This window comes from Rhinolophus ferrumequinum, chromosome X (assembly GCF_004115265.2).
Source record: "Rhinolophus ferrumequinum isolate MPI-CBG mRhiFer1 chromosome X, mRhiFer1_v1.p, whole genome shotgun sequence".
Classification (NCBI taxonomy): domain Eukaryota; kingdom Metazoa; phylum Chordata; class Mammalia; order Chiroptera; family Rhinolophidae; genus Rhinolophus; species Rhinolophus ferrumequinum.
This window is the reverse complement of record NC_046284.1, coordinates 21,529,306-21,548,086: the sequence shown is the minus strand read 5'-3', so window position 1 is coordinate 21,548,086 and position 18,781 is coordinate 21,529,306. Positions and strand designations below refer to the sequence as shown.

At 38.5% G+C, this 18,781-nt stretch overlaps 1 pseudogene across 1 annotated transcript in view; it reads right to left on the bottom strand.

Annotated features, from left to right (window-relative positions):
* Positions 1 to 329: 329 nt before the first annotated feature.
* The window catches only part of LOC117033810 (alpha-2A adrenergic receptor-like), a 38,003-nt pseudogene continuing 19,551 nt past the window's right edge, over positions 330 to 18,781 (bottom strand). The window contains exons 2-5 of the transcript XR_004424973.1: positions 2,665 to 2,861; positions 2,167 to 2,463; positions 1,682 to 1,754; positions 330 to 474 (exon numbers count right to left, since the gene is read on the bottom strand). The product of XR_004424973.1 is annotated as an alpha-2A adrenergic receptor-like (transcript). The remainder of the gene's footprint in view (positions 475 to 1,681; positions 1,755 to 2,166; positions 2,464 to 2,664; positions 2,862 to 18,781) is intronic.

Sequence of the window (18,781 nt, the reverse complement as noted above, 5' to 3'; positions counted from 1 at the left end):
TGTCCTTGGTACACAGCTGTACACTGCACACAGTCCCCACCATCTGCTCCCATCAAACAATGACAAAACAAACATTTGAAATTTGTCCTACTCAAATGATTACCCAAAGCATACTTTTTTTTTTTTTTCAAAGCATACTTTTTAATGCTGTGTATGAGACAGCCTGTGCCAGAAGGGGCATTTAGGGCAGTAGATTCTAAGCTGCTTCACTAACTGCACTAGATGCACCTTAACACAAGAGACACATTACGAAGAACAGCTCAAAAGCACCAACAACCTAATTAGGCACAAATTACAGTTCTCAGTAGCCACTGATTAAATCACCATGGTAATGTAAGAAGTGCTTGCATTGCAGTAGATCTCAAAAAGCTACCTGCACTGTAAGCACTTTTACATGGCCAAGGCCTATCCCTGTAGCAAAATGGTCTTCCATGAGCTCTTCTTTTCCATCCTCACAGATCTATTCAGACTCACCTGGTTAAAAAAGAAAAACAAAAAATTAGACACAGAACAAGTAAATGACTAGTTAATAGTCCTGAAACATGCTTTCCTTTGGCTTAGAGTCCAAGCTAGGTTTTAGAGTCAGCCAAATCCTGAGAAATATTAATAACCTGAATTATTTAGAGTTGAACACAAATAACACTGGCAATTTCAAAAGTCCAATTCTTAAGTATAAGTGGATTTTGGACTTCTCTCCACATAACAAAACTTGACCTCTACATCCCAATAAATTCACCCATTAGGTCCACCCTGATTTTCTAAGAGGCTTATGTAGAGAAAAATGCATGTAAAAATCAGGGTGAGTATTCTCTTCTTGAGGTAGTGCTCTGTACAAAAAGTGAGTGTTAGATTAAATGAATATTCCCTGCCCCCACTCCATTAATAGAAAATGAGAGAAATTTTAGAGCTGGTTTAAGAAATAGCCTTCTGCACTCTTCACATAATGCACAGATGGCCTAGAGATGTCACATTTTGATCTATTTCAAAGGGCTCTTGTTCTGTTTAAACATTTATGGACCCATTTTCTCCATTAAACCCAAAGAAGGCAGATTAGCTCTTCTTTCCTTCATGTCATTATCATCCATAAGAAAACCTTCTCCCATTTCCAAGTGCTTATTTTACCTAAGACCACGCAGCAAAGAAGTAAGGCCATGCTTGAACGGGGCTCACAAGGCTCCCCCACCTCTTCCATGATGGGTTAAATTTTGTCAAAAAAAAAAAAATCAGAGACACAGCATTTGTAATACATTTAACTAGTGAGGGAATCTTAAATGTTGGGCTTGCATCATGGTACCCCATACCACTAATTCTAGTCTTTAAAAAAAACTCTTTAAACTGATGCATTAAAATTACACATAAATCTAAAATTGATTTCCTATGACTAAAGCTAGTATAAAAGAGTAACATTTTTCCTCTTAAATTGAGCTTCTATGCCTGTAACATTTTTTTCTGCATTACAAAAATTCTCCAAACTGGACTCAACTTGGCAAAATTGAGCCCCACACGGGTCAGAGTGTGCCTTCTCCAGTTAGTACCTTTAATTATTCGTTCATCTGGTGTACATCACTTTGGGCAGCCACTCTCCAACCTTTTTCTATTGTACAAGGGAACAAACAAAACCACCTCACTATCGACCGTTGTGAATCCCTTTGGCCTCCTCCCGCGACTCTCACACCCTTACCTAGTGTTCCCGTTGAAGCGCCGGTGCTCGGGGTGTGCTCCAGCTGCTCACACCACGCGCTCTGGTCCTCGTGCTGCAGCCGCGGCCGCGGAGATTAAAGAGAAAGAAACAAAGCATCATGGGAAACGGAGTTCTCCATTCAAAGCACCAAAAACGCGCCAAGCCCACGCCTCCCTCCTCCTCCATTCCGGGGTTGGTGAGAGGAGCCAAGGGGGAGGAAGTCCTTTTTTCCCCTCCACATGCACCCCCTCATCCCATACCCCAAGTTTTCCAGGAACCTAAAAGTCAGCGATGGAGGATAAAGGGGGATGCTTTCCCGCGTGCTCCCCACTACCCCTCAAATGCACGCTGGTACTTTGCTTTTCTCAAGTTCCGACCGCTCGGTCCCCTGCCACCCAACTAGTCAACTCTCCCCGATCACAGCTGCCCCCACGCAGGTCCCCCGTTCTGCCTCAGCCTCCTGCCTGGGCAACCCCGCGCGGGACCTGATTTGAGCCCGGGCTAGCCCCTCGCAGGTGGCGCGCGCGGCGATTCCGCACTGGCCATCCTTCTCCGCGTCCCCCTCCCCGATGCACCCTGGGCCGCGCGTCGCTCGAGCGCTCCGGTCCCGCGGAGCCAGAGGAGGAAGAGAAGCGAGAAAAAGCGTTCAGGAAATTCATCGTGGCCGCGAGAGCACGCCTCACCAGAAGCGTCCCTGTCTGGAACAGCGCGGGGCCACTAGCCTTCATGCCACCACTTGAGGAGCGCTCTGTCCCCTCAGCCCTCTGTCCGAAGCTATATCCCTGGGAAAAGCCCGCCCCTCCGCCTTTAATAGCCCAGGGAAAAAAGCCCGCCCCCGCCCACATGGCCCACACAGGAATTAGGAAACGGAACCCCCACCCCGCCAAAGCGAAAACCCCACCGAGTCCCAGTTACCCACGGACGAGCGCAGGCAGCATTTTCCCCGCTTTCCCCCAAGCCCGATTCCTTAATTAAAGGCGCGCCTGGGACGCTGGCCGGAGCGGCGTAGGTGCTGGAGCCGGTGCCACTGGCTCTGAGCCCAGGATGCCGCATTCGCCACCACCTCGTCTGGTCCCGCTCCCTCGGCGATCGCCCCCTCCCCCCGCTGGAGATAGACGACGAGGCCCACGGAGCCGTGGGACCCGGGTGTCCCTCACCCGGCGCGCGCATGCGCGCCACCCTGCCACCAGATTGAAAGTGTTCTAAGGCCCCGGGAGGAAAGAAATACACATCACGTTCATTCTAGGCATATGTGAAAGTTTTAACCTCTGGCATCTTGTGCTACTGTTAGGAGAGTTTCGCCTTTGCCAGGTGCCCCTTCCCACCCTCTAAACCAGAGTGTCTTGGCAGGCATCGCTAACGATAGCTGCCACCAAGTACACGCACAAATGCAAGGAGGATACGGTGAAATTATCTTGCTTCCTCTTCTTATTCCACAGCTAATGAGAACCAATTGAGGGCGGACTGCTTAAAGGCCAAAGCCCAAGTACACCCTAAAAAACAAGATGATGTCCTAGTTTAAAAAGCACAATAAAAATGGAATTAAGCATTCCAGACTTTGAACACTGGACAAAATGCGATCAGACTGCACCTACTCCACGTGCCTGGCAGACACGGGAGCGGGAGTTGAGGCAGGGGCTAGTGTGGAAGATGAGTTACAAATCAGAGAGTGCAGTGAGCACGCAGGGTGAGGGCAGAAAAGCACTGGAAGGCAAGCGGTGTGGGAGTAAGGAGGGAGAGGGGGAGGGGGTGCAAAATGAAGCCAGACTCCTCCATCCCCACGGGAGACCACGGGAGATTGTGGCAGCCCAAAGCCCAGAAGAGGACAAGGGCGCCATGTGATTCTCAATCTGGTACACAGTAGTAGCTCATGCAAGCAGATTACAAAAGACTGGACTCTCCCGCCCCTGGACGGTGATTGAGTCCAACCTGAACGGCCTGCGCCCCTCAAGAGTCAGCGGAGGATGCAAGGAAAGTCACACTCATTTTTCCAAAGGGGGTCACTCTTACAGGTGAGCTTTCTCCTCTGTTCATAAAATTTGCAAACAGACCTTGCAGCCCACCCTGGCATGTCTGCCTGATTCTTTCTAGAAACTCCGCAGCCCAAAGTTTGCTATCCAACCAGACCCCTCCTGTGAGATTGCACCGACTGCAATGCAACTTTCGACTAGCAGTGGAAAGAAGAGGATGGAAGGGAAGAGATTTTAAACGTGACTTTAAGAAACACTATATTAAAACAGAACAATACCTTTGAGCTCAAGCAAAACCTAGAGTAAAAAAAGGGGGGGAGGGTTGCAAAACTGGCGCGAAGATAATATCATGTGATCCAACCCCAGGGCGTCTCCTTCCCCTTTTGCCAAACTCCCCTCCCCCCCTCGAAAAAAGGGGGTAGGGGAGTTACATCCGCTGCTCACAAACTATTAGCATAATTAATTGTGTCCTGCAGCTGCAGCCAGAGCTCCAGGCCAGTGAGTAAATAGATCCTCATCCTCTTCACCATCAGAACAAAAAGACCCATTACCCTGATTTTGGTAAATGTTCCCAAATAAATCTCAATATCATCAAAAGTCTTAATTTGGCGTTCCAACTCTATGAGTCTTGGTTTGAGAGACGTAAGAGAGTTGGAAAAGGTGAAATCACCCTATTAAAAGGGAACAAGCATAAGTAGCTCCCCCAAAGTGAAGCATTTAAGTAGAGGCTTTACATGGAAATACCCTGTTGCGGGACTTCACTAGCTTAAAATTTTCCGAAAGTTTTTAACAGTTCTTTAAACAAGACATCCTCCCTCCCGGAGTCTTCCTAATCGGCCCCCCAAGTCCTACCCCTCCTCCCACCCCTCCTTCCCTTTAAAGCCAGAACAATACCCGGAATAAGGTATTTTGAGATTGTTTTACCAGGATATTTTCTTGTTCTTAATTTTTTTTCAAAGACTTGAAACATATAGAATGTCTGGATCAAGTTCCTAACTGGTGAAAATAATTTATTCCATCTCAATACCTGTCTAGCACAAGGTAAAATTTAGTACAAGATACAGGTTATTTAAAAAAAAAAAAAACTAGGACATTTTGATACACGAAGTAATTATTTTTGTCTTTTCTTTTGGAAAAAAAAATGCAATCAGCCAAAATACCTAGAGAATCAAAAAAAAGAAAAAAAAGAAAAAGCTAAAGAACAAAGCATTTCACACACCCCCAAAAAGTCAGAATAACTAACAGCTCAAAGAAAAGCACGTGATCCCTTCATGCTTTAAAACTTGTGGTCATGCTGAGGCTAAAAGCTAAGAGCTTGTGACCCCGCAACCCCGTCCCCTCCCCCAGACCACAGCCCAGGGCTTAAGGCTTCAGGCTCCCACCAGGCTTCTGCTCCCTCCCAGTATTGTGAGGCAAACAATACTTAGGCATTCTGCAAAATAAAGGAGCCACAGCTCCTAGCCCCAGTCACGTCATTTATGCCCTAACAGATTAGCCTGAGTGTGTGTGTGTGTGTGTGTGTGTGTGTGTGATATAAGTGTATATAGAGAGAGATCATATAGAACATATGCTTACACCGAAACCCAGTTGTTCTATTAGAATGTGTAAAAAAGGCATTGAAACTGGCCAAAGGGAGGGAGAACTTGTTATCTTTTGTGAGCCTAAGAATTCTCATCACAATTTAAAATTCTCGCCACTATTTTGAGTTTATGATGAAATAAAAAAAACAGATATCCTGTAACATATTCCCCCCAAAACAGAGATACTTTGAGCTTTTAATTGCCTGAAAAGGGGAGAGGGGTCCTCTGTATTGACCTCTAGATTTAACTGAGCCACATAAAGCAGCAATCCCAAGTAGTTTGGGTTTTAGCACCTTTGAAAATACTAGTAATTGACATTTTACCCAGTTGAGAAATCATTGCACTTGATTTAGAAATAATATGAAGTGACTCTGTTAAACCTAATGATTGGTATCTTAGAACAAAAAGGTCCCCATGGAAACCAGAAAGTAATTTAAGAGTATTATGTTCCTCACACAACTAGAATAGAGCTTTTGTTCTATGTGTATTTACTATAAATTTTTGGACTACACTTTCAGTTAAGGTCTCTTACATTCTAGTTTTACCTGGGATTAGGAATTCAGTGTCCTCCCGCAATATGTGTTTTGCTGCCTTTGTGTGGTTCTGTGTTCATGTGTGAGTGTGCATGCCCATGAGGCCTAAAACAAAGGCAGCAGATCAGAACACTCAGCGAACAAAATAGGATGGGGGGTGGTGTTCTAAGGAGAAAATATTTCAGATGCTATTTTGCTACTTGATTCTAGAGCAAGAACTGTGATTTCCTTGGAATCCGCTTAAACTGGTCTTCACTAACTTTGTTTTTTTTTTAAAATAAGTATTCCTTTATTTACAAACATGTCATGTTTTTAAAACAAATCCATCTTGTTTTGAATGACCAGAATGTTAAATCAACCTGATAATTAGAAATTTGAGCTTTTTTGTTACCAAGGCTTAATTTGTTTATGAAAACTTATGTCACCAAAACAAAGGGAAAAATCAGAGTTAATAATCAGCTTCTGTTATTTCTTTTCATCATGTTATTTCTTTTCTTTCTTTTGTGATTTATTTTTTATTTTATTTTTTTTAAATTAGTTTCAGGTGTGCAAAACAATGTAATAGTTAGACATTTACACCCTTCACAAAGTGATAACCACCCCGTGCCCCAATCTACTACCCCTCTGACATCCTATATAGCTGTTACAATTCCATTAACTCTATTTCTTTTCAATTGCATATACCAACATACATCATGTAAATAAAATAAATAATACATCTTCAGCTAACCAGTGTCAATGTAAGTTAAATATTAATTTCAAAAGATAAGAAGCAGAGAATTTCACTAATTGAACATGCACAGTTAATATAATTTGGTTTAAAAATGTACAAAGTAAAAATATTCCAATCTCAAAGGGTTTTATGAAGATCAAATGGCCGCAAGAGGTGGATACTTTCTGAAATGTGAATAAATTTAAGATATACATTTTATTAGATTTCATTTGTTAGTGAACTTTACTTTTATAAACTGGCCTTTGCTAACTTTGATTTTTTAAAACAATAAGTGTTTCATTATTTACAAACATTTATCTTTATTAATGAATTAATATTTGGAATCACAAGAATAAATTATAATAGAACTAAATTACATCTTACATTATTCAGATGAAGTGTGCTGGTACTAGCACTTGCAACATGGAAATACTTTTGTTAATATGTGATGCTTTCAAATTACATTGTTCTGTGGATCTTTGCTTCTTTCCGTAGTATGTTAAAACAGTTTCCTTTCACTAACAAATGTATTTTTTACAGGTCACATATTTTAAGTCAAAATACTTATGTAAATATTGAAAAAATATAAAAATAACCTGCCTTCCATCAGTAGAAAAATTGTTTTTCAAATTAATTCTCCTACCTTGAGAATACACTCAGTAGACATTAAAGTGATTCACTATTAAGATTAAATAGTGTTAAAGGTATTTTTACACTCTGTTTGAAACACTTTGATTTTCCTGTTTATGTGACCTTAGAAGTGGAACTTCTGGTATTACAAACCATAAAATTGCCAGCAGACTGTAATACTATAATCAAAGAAAAAGCTATAAAATAGAAATGTTTTACACACATCACTTTTTTCATTCACTTTCCTGATTAAATTTGTAAATCTTTGCACCATTATAAATTTTCTAAGTAAAAAATAGTCATTGTATGGAGCATGATGAAAGACAAAAGTTTTATTTTCAAAACACAATCTCCAAAATATTCTCACCGCAACATTTTCTTCCAAAGCCAGCAAATCATGGTATTAAAAATTATCCAATTATATAATAATTTTACACTAGTAAGTTTGTTATTTGAAAATATCATGATTAAGAAGTAAAAACTCTAGATCACAAACACTAATTTAAAGTTAGAAAAATTTTAATCATTTAGTATTCTCTCTGCTATAACTGAAATAAAGCATGATAAGATTCTACTACCTACGCAGAATGAGAGCACAATGGTATTTTTGGAGCTTCTCACTTTTTTGTTTCTCCTCAAAGAGGAGAAACATTTATCCTCAGCTTGGTAGTTCTCTGCTAAACTTGGAGATTCACTTTAACTGTCTCCTGACTTGTGATTGCTGAAGGAAGTAGGACTATTGTCTGGCCTTTTTCATGCTGAGGGAGGAAGGCGCAGTGAAATGTGTTGAATTATCCAGATGCCTAAAAGGACTGCAATGAAGTCTTGGAAGAACCTAAATAACAAAGCTAACACTCACTGTAAAAGGGAATCTTTCAACAGATACAGCCCACAGAGGACATCAACTTTAAAAATGAAAGAGATTTTGTCTTCTCAAAACAAATGTAATCTAGCTTACTTTTGAAACTTTTAGATGGATGTCTAAGTCAACAGGAAGACTAATGATTTAAAAATCAAACATGGAAAGACCCAGTTTTGTTTTGAAAAATCATATAATTTTTAATCTTGGTTGGAGCTCTGCATGTATTTTTATTCTTTCAGAAAGGAATGATCTGTCTATATCATCCCACACTTTTTCAAGTCCTGATGAATTTAACTACTTGAAACTTTACTCCCTAAATTTAAAAAAAAAAAAAAGATTCACATCACTAAGACAAACAGCTCTTTTATAGCTGTTAGTGATCCCATTTCTATAGCTGCTACTTATTAAAACATCTTTAAGAATTAAAGGGTTTATGCTCTAGACGATTAAATAAAGCAAGAAGAAAATGTGGAAGCAATGATCTAATATGGGTTGCACATTTGTGAAAATGTTTAGATATCAAATTGATAAACTTGAGAACTAAATAACATTATTATAAAATGTGTTTTAAGTACTCAAGAACTCAAGGTTAAAGAAGCAAACATGATATGTTGGTATGTATTACAAAAAAATACTGTATTACAGCATGTTAAAACTTTCATTTTTTTTTATAATTAATTAACTAGACCAAAGTTCAGTGTTTCCTTGGAGGATATTAAGGCTAATAAACAAAGCCAGTTTAAATATAGAGTTTGCTTGTTGATTTTGGAGAAATGGCAAGACAAATAATCCTACTGAATATCTAGGGTTAAATTATATATTTAGAATGTAATACTTGACCAATCTGTAAATCCTTTCACATTTATTTCATTTACAATTTTGCTTTAAAGACCATTTCAACAAAGGCATGGAAACCACTAGATCTCTATGTGGCTTCTTTAGAGTAAGACACCTTGAAAATGTTAGCAGCCTTTAGACCCAATTACACTACTTGAGGCTTTCTTTCATTTGATCTGAAATAAGTTTGTTTTCTTTCTTTGTGTGTTTTAATCATCCTTTCTCAGTTCTCAGAAATATACTTATTCTTCTGATATTATATTATTTATTAGTATATCTGGATGTTATATCTTTTATTAGTTACTAGATGTAGGTATAGCCTTATATTTATTCCTCAACTCAAATTATTTTTAAAATTTTGATGTGTCTAAGGATAATCAACAAATTAGAAACTGAGTAGACCCCATCATTTTGGTTAATCACCTAACAAAAGCAAGATCAATTTTTATTTGCTACATTAGTCCTACTCAACTAATTACACCTTTTCATTAAGCTTCAAAAAGCTCTTCTTTAAATACTAGTTTCTAATATTTTTTTAAATCTGGGGTTGGGGAGAAGTCATACATTTACTTGATTTTTTACTTCTGTGTCAGAAATGTAAGTATAAAAGTTAAGATAATTCATTTTATATTTTGGTCCCTCAACAAAGTACCCTATTTATGTTTGGTTTTGGTCTACAGTTCTTCGGTTTTCTGCAATTTCAACTATTTCATTTACAATTCAAACCTACCATTCTTAAACTAATCTCTATTCTTGGTTAATCCCTGCATGCCTGCTGCATCTTTCTTAAACTCCAGTAACAAAGTTACTAAATTTACATAAGTCTTGAATATTTAAAATCTAAAGCTCTTAGCTAATTAATCCTAAAATTAATTTTGCTGGCTTTTATTTGCAGCTACAGAAATTAACCTTAGTATTTGACAGATTAGCACAATCTGTTTAAAAAACATCCCAAATTCCAATTTGCCTTTCATTCTGCCTGACTCCTAGTCAAGTTCTTATGTTCTTTCAGAACTAAGTTTATGATGAAATACTGTACTTAACAGCATTAAATCTTGAGATCACAGAGCACGGTACCTTTTAAAGGATAGTTTAAGCCAATATTTTAGGTTGGCAATTCTTTAGTGGGCATCTAACCTAATCACTTCATTTTACAAATGAGGAAATTGAGCCCCCTCCCCCAAATAACTTGCCTAAGATGCTTCCAAGAATTGTCACAGATCCAAAATAAAGAACACCTCTAATTTGGTCAGTTTTGAAAGGAACTTTAGAAAGTCCTTGACTTATTTTGAAGCTCAATTTTCCTATAGGGCTGTTGTGAAGATTAAATGAGATAATGTGTGAAAGCAACAGAGTGATCACAATGCGTGGCACTTCTGAGTGTTTAATAAATATTCTTTCTCCTTCTTTTCTCTTTCTTTCTGATGCCTTATGACTATTTCTCAGACTTCTTGCCAAGATCCTGACTTCTTATTACCAAGATTTGGGGCACCAAAGATGCAAGCAAGACACTGATAGAAGGTTTGGGGAGATGTATGCTATCAAAAATGTAACAATCCAATCATCCTTACATTTTAACTACAGTCTGATTATACCAGCTGAAAAGATACGGAAACTACCATCCTCCTACTCAAGTGTCCCAAGAAACCTGGCACAGGGAAATGGGTTCATGCTTTATTTCTACCCTTCACACCCCCAAATAATGAACATTTGACCATCAAAATGTGACTTTATGCTCAAATTCACAAGCTGCAATTGAAATTTTCCTCACATGTTAATTGCTTCTTAGTTTTTCTTCAACTACATAGTTAAAAAGGAGAAAAACAGTTCACTCTCTGATGCCTTTATATGCACTGGCTTGACATTAAAAGAGCTGTTAATATTGTATAAACTGTTATACCATCTGCGTTATAATTCTGCCTCATCAGGTTTTATGGAATGCCCCCCCCATTTCCTTCATTCCACCAGGCATGTCATCAAAGGAGAATAAATTAAGTATTGTGCCAGAAAATGTGGTCCACTTTCTAAAAGGCATCTATCTCTAGCTTTCAGAAATGCCTTTTGGAATGAGCAATGTGGAAACAGTGTCCCCATTGTTGTATAGGAATGTCATGAATTGGATCCCCACCCCAGCCTTTTATAGAGAAAAAGAATAAAAAGCGTTCATCTAGTTTAAAATTATCATATTTTATAGCATATGCTAACATGCTAATGAGATGAGGTATTATCACATCTTTGCTGAGGCCATTATGGATAATTGAGCTTTGTCCATCCACCCAACTAGATTGTAAACTCTGCAATGGTGGAGACAACTTACACTTTGTAGTTTTATGAGACCCCTTTTAGAATGTGTTGACACTTCCATTGTTGGTCTAGCAACTAGGTTGAATATTTGTATTGGGGGATATCAGAAATGCCAGCTCCTTTGCACTTGGTAAATTCCATTTCAACACTGTTTACTAGTGACCAAAAACCATATAGATAACATGAGCAATTCTTTAACTCTGTCTAAAAATATATAACTGAGAGATCAAGCAGTGTACCCTAGTAAATAAAGATAACTCTAGGGAGTTTCTCTGTAAAGATTTAGACAGCTCACAGAGAAGTTCCTTTTGGTGGTTTGGAATAGAAAGGGGGTAGGGGAAGATTAAGGAAAGCCAGTTCAAAGTGTTGGAGAGAGGTTTTTGCATCTCAAAGAGGGGGAGGGGTTGGGAATCTAAGAGGCTGAGAATTTGGCCCTTTCCCTTCCTACTGACTGCTCTGAACTCCCTCTCCCCAAACCAGGTGGTGGTGGTGTCGAAAGGGACCTGGAGTAAGAATCAGGAGATCTCAGTTTGGCTATGCGTTCTGTCACTAACTAACTGAATGACATTTAAACAAATCACTTACTAGATTACAACTGAGGTCTCTTCCCACTCCATAAATCTTTGCTCTTTATCTCATTCCCCCTTCCTTTTTGTTCTTCCTTTCCCCCCACCCCCACTCCTTCTTTCTGGTCTTCCTTTTAACTGCAATAATAGCAATAATGAATTAGTTACCTCTGGAGAGAAAGAGCTGAGATGGTATGTGGAGAATTAATGGAGATTTTGGCTTTTTATCTCTGTCATGAACTTTTTTCTTTATTTCCATGGGTTTTCTTTATTGATTAAATTACAATTTCTCATAAATTTAAGATGCTTATCACATTTAAGTATTCAATAATCTGCCAAAAACGTTTCTTCTTTGTGGATATAAATGTCAACACAAAACATTTGGTCACAAAGAGCGCAGTAAATCAGGGATTAATCTGGAATTATTCCACATAGACCTCCATGTAGAAAAATACTCCACAAAAGTTGAGCATTGGAACCCACGTCTCAGGTTTCATTTTACCTCATCTTTTAAGCTATAAATAAGGGTTTGCAATCATGCAAGCCAGCAGAAAGATTCTGGGAACCCCTTGACTATGATTGTATCCAAAGTGGATTAATGCTTTACCTCATGACATGGACACGTGACTGACAAAGATTTGGGCAGATCAGTGATCTCTAGTTTTCTTGCTTTCCATTCTTTAAGGACCCTTATTCAAGACACACCTCCTGCAGGAAGCCTTCCTTGTTAAATCCAGCACATGGTGATTCCTGCCTTGTCTAAGGTACCATGGCACTTGAGTTCCATTTTGTCTAAATTGTGTACTTGGGTATTTAGAAAGACAATAGTGATCTGCGGCCTTTGTTTGAGAGCTCGACAATTTTCAAAGCACATCAGTATGCATATATTATTTTATTTGATATTAACCCAAAACCTGTGAGGTAGATGGTTGAAATTATCCCTATTTCCAATGGCAGAAAATGGGGCCTACAAAGGTTGAGTGACTCACTCAGGTCTCCACATAGCTTGATCAATCACTCCTTCTCAGCAATCCCAAATGTCACAATTCCACACAATCTCTGCTCCTTCACCTGTGTCACTTTCACGAAGCGTGCTCCTCACTCTCATCTGGACCCGAAAAAGTGATTTGAGCTACTATCTCTACTCCATCAGTTCCCTTAAACAAGCGGTACCAGTACCTGAAATGTGAAATCTTTAGCGATTCTGCCATTTTATCATTCATCAGCAGAATGCCTGGGTAGATTTTTCACCTAAACTCAAAACAGATTTAATAATTCAGACCCCTCATCCCCAAAACCACACCAGGTAAAGATGGGTTTAATAATCTATAACATTGGCTGAGGGCTTACTATGTGCCAGGCACTGCTTTAAATACTTTTTATAAATATCTCACACCATGACCCTATTACATAGGTAATTATTAGTGGTACCCTCTGTTCTGGATAATGAACTGAGACTCTGAGAGGTTAAGTAATTTGGCGTGATGGAGCCTGGGCTAGAAGCCTGGCCAAACTGTGACTCAGCACCATTTTAGAAATCTTTATTCTCACCACAAAGGAGACACAGCAAAGCCAGGATGGGAGCATTTGGATAAAGTAAATCCGACTAAAGCCCAGCGCTGGTATCAGTGATAGAATGTGACTTCCCTCAGAGCTTCTAAGAGGGAGAGAAGTAGAACTTTCTGGGACAGAGTGAAATGGTGGTTTAGCCTCCAATGAAAGACTTATTAGGGGAAAGTTTAAGGACAGGGATGGCTGCCTCCTTGAACACTGCACTGTCCAATAGAAAGATAATATATAAGCTGCACGTGTCATTTTAAATTTTCTTGTATCCACATTAAAACTTAAAAAGAAACGGGAAATTAAGTTTCATAGTACATTTTATTTAACCCACTGCACCAAAAATATTCTCATTTGAATGTGTAATCAACATAAAAATTAGCAGTGAGATGTTTTACCTTTTCTTGGTATTAAGTCTTTTAAATCTGGTGTGTATTTTATACTTACAGCACATCGCACATCAGGCAAAACACATTTCTAGTACTCAACAGCACATGTGGCTTAGTGGTGGCCATTTTGGACAGCACAGACTAAAGGGATTTTTGCTGCCTTCTGGCACGAACTGCTCTATTAACAGCACCAGTTATTCTGTCTCCCTCTTTCTTATTCATCATCCATGGTGTGGCTGTTAGCTGTTAATATTGCTTTGCCAACGTTTCCAGGTCATCAAGCCCTCCATGTCTGTTAATAAAGGGTTTGCTCCATATTCATCTCGTAATAATAGCTAACATTTGTTGAATGTGTATTATGTGCCAGGTATGCTTCTAAGTGCTTTAGCTTTATACATATTAAGTCATAAAATCCTCACAGCAACCCTATGAGTTAATCTTTTTACCATCTCCCCACTTTACAATTGAGGAATCTAAAGATATTTAACAGCCCAAAGTTACCCAACTAAGTAGAAGAGGCTTGATTCCAGCCCCAAAGCATAACCGTCTCTCCACCCCACTCCACCTTGGCCATACTCTAGAACTAGGGCTGCAGAGAACCTGCTAGGTAGCACTTCATTTGAGTCAGTGACAGAAGAACAACTTGGTCAGAGATCCTCCTGGGCTCTCCAGACCTGTGTGGGGATTTGTACACAACTGCTCTTCTTTTATATGGTGGTTGCCGATAGCAACTAGTTCGTATATAAGGTTTGTGCCTATCTGTGTGGGTCTGCCTTACACACACACACACACACACACACACACACACACACAAAACAAAATCAAACACAAACTATAGAGTTAATAAAAATCATAGAACTGTAGAGCCAGAGGGTTGTTAAATACCATCGAGGGGTAGTAGACTTGAGGGGGGTTATCACTTTGTGAGGGGTGTAAATGTCTAATCATTATGTTGTTTTGTATACCTGAAATTAACATAATAAAAAAATGAATTTGAAAAGTGCAGTGAAGCATGTTAAAGAGACTTGCTCGAAGTTCCACAATTTAGCTAGAACCCAGATCATCTGACTTCAAGAAATTTAGTATCCACTAAATACCTCTTATGCATTGCACTTCCTATTTGAAATGCAGGCGATGCAACAGTCTATTCTCACTAATCTACACTTTATCAAATGTTTATCATCCCTGCCAAAATACCATTTTTTAATTGTGTCAGCATTTGCAAAAAGTGTTTATGCTTTTTAGAAATTTAAAATTGGAGAACTCAGATTTAAGTGGATTCTTCTTGCCTTCCCTTGTTCTTGCCTTTAGTTAAGCATTTACATTGTTTTTTAAATGTTTCACCAGGTCAATAGCATATTGAGTTCTTTAAGGATTAAGACACTATCTCACACTTATTTAAATTCCCTGCCATCTTAATTCTGAGCCCTTAGTAAATGCATAATTTACAAAAATCGAAATTGTATAATTATTATTATAAAGAGGTTGGATTTAGCCCTTTCATTTTATAGATTTTTTTTTAATGATGTTAAAACGCACTACTCAGAAGGCATTGTTACTAGCTTGACCTTTAGGATTAGTGCTGGTCACCATTTCAGCCAAAGGGACAGCAGTAACATCTCACAAAGATTCTTTCAGCAACAAACTAGCCATCGCTCTTTCCTCGGATCCTTCTATTTCAAAGTAGAGAGCTCGAGCATAGTTTAAATGTTGAAATGTTTCCCACTTAAGCACACTTGATTTCTTATTAAAAAAAAAAAAAACACTGCTTTTATATATTATGTTTCAAAGTGGAGATGGCTGTGAAACTTGAGCCCTGACACACAACCTCAACCTGACTTTTTAAAAGTGCTCAGAGAACTGTTCTTCTAATAAGCATGACGAGAATCCACTCTTTAATGATTTTTTGCCAGCCTACATAATTTATTGTAAATCATTAAAAAATAAAAATAGTTTACAATAAATAAATCCTTGCATCCGAAAAAAGATGGCCTCACCCATTGTTGAATAAACACTGAAAGATAAAGACCGAAAACATAAGGCTAGTTCCAGTGTAGAAGAGTGATTCAGTAGTGACAGTTTAATTCTCAGGAGCTGTTACTTAACAGAACTTTAAAAAGAAAAATGACATATTCTTGAATTATTTATAAAATCATGGAAAAACACTTTAGGGACTATGGGAAATTAGTTTTGTTCTGGCTTTTAACATTTTCAGAGCCTTCCTCAGTGAACAAAATGCTAAGTACAAAAACAAATGAATTAACATTAAGGTGGTTGAGCAAGACTCCTGGTTCTTTTTATTGCTCTTTGATTTTTTTTTTTTTAGTAGCCCATTGTAAAAGCCCTGGGGCACACCTTCAGAATACATGAATAATGTCAATAATAACTGATAGGCCTGCTATGGAAAATACTCTGTTTTCAAAACCACAGGTTAGTTCCTGGAAATCAGCCCTTCAGAGAAAGGATGTGGTATAGCACCAAGTTTAAATAGCTTGTGCAACAAAGGGAAGGATAGATCTGTTGACTTCTGCCTCCTAGAGGGTTGAAAACGGAAAGGACGGTACTTGAACATAGCTCATTCAGAAAGCATTGAAGATGAAGACTTCACCACATTTTGAAAAGCTTCACTAATCACTTCTGGGAAATCGGGTGAGAAAGGAACTAATGTAGCAAGATACCGATAAGATGAAAATGTGTTAACTTTCGGTTCAACAAATCAACCTGGTTCATTTTGGTTGCCATACAGAAGGCATTGACATCACTTTTCAAATGGACCCCCAAATCTCTTTTCTCATTGTTGTGAACTGGAAGAGTCATTGTCGTTCACCTGGCTTAAAATTTCTGTGCAGTTGTAGAGTTATGTAGCCAAATAAGTTCCACCAAATAAACTCATTGCAGGCGCAGGAAAAGCAGCCCTTTTGAAAAATACCTTGTGATCAGGCTCTAGGTCACGACCTGGGTCTTGAGAAACTTGAGTTAGTAGATGTTAGTTTTAGTAGATGTTAGTTTTTCTTAGCTCTTTGTTTACCCTGGACTTAGACATTTTGTATTATTAAAAACCTGTGGCTTTTAAGGACATTCTATTTATCTTTCCAGGCTTTTTTGATGGAAATGCCTGGATATTCTTGGAAACAGGGATTTTATTGTGGATTCCTGGTGCCCCTTGGAGAGGCTTATTTTTCTGGACAATAGTTTTCCTTAGTGTCACTACTCTTTTCATCTCCCAATGGTCACAGGCTTCCAAGGTCGAGAAAAGTGCATCCTTTTGTTCTAATGAATCTGAAATTCCATTTTAAAAAGTCTGTAAAGGGGGCTCTTGGTTAGTAACTTAAGGCATATTTCCACTGCATGAAGTATTCAGAAGGTTAGCCTTCGAGACATTTGGAGAAAAAGAAAATCCAACTCAGTTAAAGTCAGAGAATTGAGGAGCTGTACCGTTTAGCAAATCGTACTTTGATTATTGCCACTTAAGAGTCTTAATCTTTTCTTATCTGTATTTTAAAGTGTGTTGTACAACATAGGCATGCTTGCTTGCCTTTGTTAAAAGAATAGGACCCAGTAAAATGCATAAAGAAGTCAATTACCATTGCCTCTAAGGGTATGAAAAGTTCTATTGCTCCAGACTGCATCTTGTCCTCGTGATAGCATAAACATTAAGATGTTGTTTTATACACCTGAGATAAATAAATAAATAAATAAATAAATAAATAAATAAATAAATAGTTTGTGAGTTCATGTGTAGTGGTGTATGGTATTTTCATCAATAAATCAATCTTTCAGGAAAAAGTGAATAGCCATTTTTATTTTATTTTATTGGGGTACAGTGTGTTTTTCTAGGACCCATCAACTCCATGTCAAGTCATTGTTTTCAATCTAGTTGGTGTGGGGGGGTGCAGCTCAGCTCCAAGTCAAGTCATTGTTTTCAATCTAGTTGTGGAGGGTGCAGTTCACTGGCCCATGTGGGAATAGAACCGGTGACCGTGGTGTTATGAACATTGTGCTATAACCATTGAGCCAACCGGCCACTCTGAATAACCGTTTTTAGTTAAAACTGCACCACTACCTAATAGCCACATGTGGCTATTTTATATTTAAAGTTTAATTAATGAAAATGAAATCATATGAAAAATGCAATTTCTCAGTCTCTCTAGCCATATTTCAAGTTCTCAACAGCCACACGTAGCTAGTGGCTATTGTATTAGCCAATGAAGATATAGAACATTTCTATCACTGTAAAAACTTCTGTTGGACAGCACTGCTTCAAAGTGTACCTATTCTTTGACATAAATCTTAATACCTGGTCTGTTAGCAGAAAATGCTGATTATTACTGTAGCTTGCCTTCTGCAGAATCTCAGCTTTCTAGAAGATGAATGGTATCTCTTCTCTGCAGTCACAACGTGGAGAAATTCAGTGAGTCTGGTAATTTGGTGTGATTATTAAGAATTCTGAAAATTTCCCTCAAGAGTTGTTTGTTACTCTAAACTATGATTTAAAACAAACAAACAAATAAAACCCCTCAGTGCTTCAGTGCCATCTAGCTTTGATTAAGCAAGGAAGAAATGTGGCTTCTCCTATTTTTTTTCCTAATCAGGCTATGCAGAACATTATAGAAACTGTGTTTGGTTGACATACATTACATGCACATAAGGTTATCATTGAAGATTGTTAGAAGATATAATGACAACATGTTGTAAAGTGACTACTATTGAAAAGATCCACATGATTTTTTTTTTTAAATCACCTATTTGGTCTTTTACTTTTTACAGTAATAATTATTTCTTTTTAATCCTTCAAAATACGTCTCATAAATAACTATGCTAATTAGTTTGGCTTTCTATCCTTCCCAAGTTCGTGGTCTCTCCAATTCCCCACAAGTCCTTTATTTACTCTGCAGCTCAACTGGGCTTTCTTCATCTCCCACCTTTGGTCATGCCCTTCTTGCCATAATGCTATCTCCATCTCTGCCTATCTGAGGCTCATCTATTCTTCAAGGCCCCATTTGAAATGCCAACACTTTCTGACCTCTCCAGCTGAAGTGACTTCTCCTTCCTCTGGTTTTTAACTGCATTATAATGAAGGGTTTCACCTCCTTTACTGGACTGTAAGCTCATTGGCACAAAGCTCTTGGTCTTACTATCACTGCATCCCACCACATA